The sequence below is a fragment of the Anopheles moucheti genome (genome assembly GCF_943734755.1).
Source record: "Anopheles moucheti chromosome X unlocalized genomic scaffold, idAnoMoucSN_F20_07 X_unloc_8, whole genome shotgun sequence".
Taxonomy (NCBI): domain Eukaryota; kingdom Metazoa; phylum Arthropoda; class Insecta; order Diptera; family Culicidae; genus Anopheles; species Anopheles moucheti.
In genome coordinates this window covers 477,501-482,500 of record NW_026453592.1, presented here as the reverse complement: position 1 = coordinate 482,500, position 5,000 = coordinate 477,501, and the positions used below count along the sequence as shown (strand labels likewise).

The window sequence follows — 5,000 nt, the reverse complement described above, 5'->3', positions numbered from 1 at the left end:
TTATTAAATAAATAAATGTTTTCAAAAATTTGTTTTCGGGTTCGCTGTCTGCCGTCCTGCTTAAGTCTCCGCTGCGTTGCGTTCGCGCCTAAATGTATACCGTCCGCATACACTGCCTCGGGAGCTTTCGTCGCTACGCGCTTCTCCACCTCGCGGATAGGTGGCGCTGTGGAGCAGAAGCTCTGAGCTGTCACAACGCGTCGCTCGAGCGCACACCCACACGCGACGATCCACCTGACGCCACTCTGCCGCTATTTTGCACGCACTTATTTTATAGTTTTTTGGCGTTTTCTACACTGCCACCGACCGGAATAATGTTCTTCAGTGACGCCACTACTGAATTAACGTTCCACTTAATGTTTTAATCGCCTATTTCGCGTATAAACAGCACTGGTCTGTTCCCATACAAAATGTATGGGAGAGATTTCTTTCGCTTTTATCAGGCGAGCATCGTCCTGTTTCGTTAATATTTCACCATTCAGGGGTAGAAGGCACTAAAAGACACTGATTAAAACACTTTTTGGCCCTTTTCGCAAAGTTTTACACCCGAATTTTCCGCTTTTAACCGGAGCGACACAGAAGCACGTCCGAGCACTGCTATGACAGCTGTCACGCACAGGGATAACTGGCTTGTGGCCGCCAAGCGTTCATAGCGACGTGGCTTTTTGATCCTTCGATGTCGGCTCTTCCTATCATTGTGAAGCAAAATTCACCAAGCGTAGGATTGTTCACCCTTTCAAGGGAACGTGAGCTGGGTTTAGACCGTCGTGAGACAGGTTAGTTTTACCCTACTGGTGTGTGCTGTTTGCCGCTATCTTAACGGAATTCCTGTGCAGTACGAGAGGAACCACAGGTACGGACCACTGGCTCAATACTAGTTCGACCGGACTTTGGTATGACGCTACGTCCGCTGGATTATGCCTGAACGCCTCTAAGGTCGTATCCAATCCGAGCTGATAGCGCTTCTCAAACCCATTAGGTGATCGGAAGCTAGCGGGCTTAACAACCCTCCGAGATCCGTCGGTGCTGCCCCGCGCACACTGACGTCTCATCCCCGCTATAGCACTAGACTGAGCCGCAACGGGCGGGAGCACGCTGCACGTGGAAGTACCTTACCACAGGGAACCCTGGTGGCTGTGTTTCCGTCGACCGTGGATACAACTAGTTTCGACACCTTCGACCGCCCGCAAACGACGGGACTACAGGCTGGGAGCTGCGAGTTGTAGAGATGCGTTCGCATCGATCCTCTCAGGCGACCCATGCTTGCTGGTGCTCGCGTTCACTTTGGGAATGGAGTGTTCGCGAGAGTGATTGTTGTGTTGTGTGTGTACAGTTGGTGCTTGCGTGCACTCCCATAGTGGAGTGTTCGCGAGCTTAAAACGCTAAGTCCCGATTAATACTCTCCTCGCAACATTATGTGCGTGGCTCCACGCCAAGTGGGATTAGCGGTGCGAAACGCGATTGGTAAAGTCGATGGTGATGTGCGTACCAACAGGCGATTTGTTAAGTCAAATGCGAACTGTGGTGCAACAGGCAATGTGTGTTTATTATCAGGTGTTGTTGGAAGTCAATACGATTTGACTTTCAAAAATTTTTCTAAGTCCCGATTTTTTTTCTCGTCGAGTAACTACAATGCACTATTTCTATCGCAGCGGACTTGCGGTTCATGGCCTAAATGATCGCGAACGAACACGTATTCGCAAAAAAATTTTTGTATGAAAAAGTCACCACTCGGGTACCTCCATACAAAAGTACCAAGTTCGGGTCGAGTGGTCGATGGACGTCGAAGGTGAAAATTTTTCATCATCGAAAATTTTTTCCAAAGTTGAAGCAAATGGGCCCTAGAGTATGAAAAGTGAAACCACGGATCGATTTGAGAAATAAAAATTTTTGTATGAAAAAGTCACCACTCGGGTACCTCCATACAAAAGTACCAAGTTCGGGTCGAGTGGTCGATGGACGTCGAAGGTGAAAATTTTTCATCATCGAAAATTTTTTCCAAAGTTGAAGCAAATGGGCCCTAGAGTATGAAAAGTGAAACCACGGATCGATTTGAGAAATAAAAATTTTTGTATGAAAAAGTCACCACTCGGGTACCTCCATACAAAAGTACCAAGTTCGGGTCGAGTGGTCGATGGACGTCGAAGGTGAAAATTTTTCATCATCGAAAATTTTTTCCAAAGTTGAAGCAAATGGGCCCTAGAGTATGAAAAGTGAAACCACGGATCGATTTGAGAAATAAAAATTTTTTGTATGGGAGGGCCCCTGCTAGAACATTTTTCCCAAGTGCGACCATTTTACCCAGTGAGTCAAAAAAAAATTTTTTTCACGGTGACTCAAAACTTCAATATTAGACTCCCCTGAGTATGAAAAGTGAAACGAAAATCATTTTTGAGAAGAAAAAATTTTTGTATGGGAGGGCCCCTGCTAGAACATTTTTACCAAGTGCGACCATTTTACCCGGTGAGTCAAAAAAAAATTTTTGTATGGGAGGGCCCCTGCTAGAACATTTTTCCCAAGTGCGTCGATTTTGGGTCGCCGACACAAGCTCGGGTCAAAAAAATTTTTTTTTCTCGGTGACTCAAAACATCAATTTTAGACTCCCCTGAGTATGAAAAGTGAAACGAAAATCATTTTTGAGAAGAAAAAATTTTTGTATGGGAGGGCCCCTGCTAGAACATTTTTCCCAAGTGCGTCGATTTTGGGTCGCCGACACAAGCTCGGGTCAAAAAAATTTTTTTTTCTCGGTGACTCAAAACATCAATTTTAGACTCCCCTGAGTATGAAAAGTGAAACGAAAATCATTTTTGAGAAGAAAAAATTTTTGTATGGGAGGGCCCCTGCTAGAACATTTTTCCCAAGTGCGTCGATTTTGGGTCGCCGACACAAGCTCGGGTCAAAAAAATTTTTTTTTCTCGGTGACTCAAAACATCAATTTTAGACTCCCCTGAGTATGAAAAGTGAAACGAAAATCATTTTTGAGAAGAAAAAATTTTTGTATGGGAGGGCCCCTGCTAGAACATTTTTCCCAAGTGCGTCGATTTTTGGGTCGCCGACACAAGCTCGGGTCAAAAAAATTTTTTTTTCTCGGTGACTCAAAACATCAATTTTAGACTCCCCTGAGTATGAAAAGTGAAACGAAAATCATTTTTGAGAAGAAAAAATTTTTGTATGGGAGGGCCCCTGCTAGAACATTTTTCCCAAGTGCGTCGATTTTGGGTCGCCGACACAAGCTCGGGTCAAAAAAATTTTTTTTTCACGGTGACTCAAAACATCAATTTTAGACTCCCCTGAGTATGAAAAGTGAAACGAAAATCATTTTTGAGAAGAAAAAATTTTTGTATGGGAGGGCCCCTGCTAGAACATTTTTCCCAAGTGCGTCGATTTTGGGTCGCCGACACAAGCTCGGGTCAAAAAAATTTTTTTTTCTCGGTGACTCAAAACATCAATTTTAGACTCCCCTGAGTATGAAAAGTGAAACGAAAATCATTTTTGAGAAGAAAAAAATTTGTATGGGAGGGCCCCTGCTAGAACATTTTTCCCAAGTAAATTCGATTTTACCCGGTGAGTCAAAAAATTTTGAAAAAAATATTTTGCCAAAATCGTGTTCATTGCCTATTATAAGGGACCAGGTCAGCTCACACGCATTTTTGGAGACCATATGGAAAGTGCGTCTGGGATTGCGGAAATTAAGTTTAGAGTGTTAAATGATGGTTTCGCAATCCCGAAAGGCTCAAAATCCACCCTAAGGTTCCCCGGGTGAAATGTGGTTTCCAAGGTGTGAGCACTATCGGTGATAGAGTTGGAATGTGATTTCCAGAGCGCAGGGCGACTGGGCTAGAGCGAAAATCATAGACAAAGGTAAGTATTGGACTGAACAAATCGAAGCAAACGAAAATCATAGACAAGGGTAATGGACTGAACGACTCGAAGCAAACGAAAACCACACACAAGAGTAATGGACTGAACAAATCGAAGCAAACGAAAATCACATACAAGAGTAATGGACTGAACGAATCGAAGCAAACGAAAACCACAGACAAGAGTAATAGAGTGAACGAATCGAAGCAAACGAAAACCACAGACAAGAGTAATAGAGTGAACGAATCGAAGCAAACGAAAACCACAGACAAGAGTAATAGAGTGAACGAATCGAAGCAAACGAAAACCACAGACAAGAGTAATAGAGTGAACGAATCGAAGCAAACGAAAACCAAAGACAAGAGTAATGGAGTGAACGTATCGAAGCAAACGAAAACCACAGACAAGAGTAATGGAGTGAACGAATCGAAGCAAACGAAAGTCATGGACAAGAGTACTGAAAATCGGACCAAACCTCTAGAAGCACACGAAAATCATGGACAAGAGTACTCAAAAACACGGACCAAACCTATCGAAGCACACGAAAACCATGAACACAGGGATAACTGAGAACGAACCTACCTATCAGAGCATGTGAAAGCATGGACAAGAGTACTGAAAATCGGACCAAACCTCTAGAAGCACACGAAAATCATGGACAAGAGTACTCAAAAACACGGACCAAACCTATCGAAGCACACGAAAACCATGAACACAGGGATAACTGAGAACGAACCTACCTATCAGAGCATGTGAAAGCATGGACAAGAGTACTGAAAATCGGACCAAACCTCAAGAAGCACACGAAAATCATGGACAAGAGTACTCAAAAACACGGACCAAACCTATCGAAGCTCACGAAAACCATGAACACAGGGATAACTGAAAACGAACCGAACCTCTCGTAGCAAACGAAAAACATGGACAAAATTATTCGAAACGAACCGAAGCTCGATGCGAAAAACATGGAAAAGCAAGCCCGTAAGTCGCACTATCAAGCCCATAAGTCGCACTATCAAGCCCATAAGTCGCACTATCAAGCCCGTTAGTCGCACTATCAAGCCCATAGGTCGCACTATCAAGCCCGTTGGTCGCACTATCAAGCCCGTTGGTCGCACTATCAAAGCCCGTTAGTCGCA

The 5,000-nt window shown here is 44.0% G+C and overlaps 1 protein-coding gene and 1 pseudogene across 1 annotated transcript in view; one reads left to right on the top strand and one right to left on the bottom strand.

Annotated features, from left to right (window-relative positions):
• LOC128309026 (uncharacterized) overlaps nt 1-1,275 on the top strand; it is a 6,674-nt pseudogene extending 5,399 nt beyond the window's left edge.
• The window catches only part of LOC128309014 (adenylate cyclase, terminal-differentiation specific-like), a gene marked incomplete at its 3' end in the record, with an annotated part of 135,086 nt that overhangs the window by 1,177 nt on the left and 128,909 nt on the right, over nt 1-5,000 (bottom strand). The gene's annotated exons all lie outside the window — the stretch shown is intronic.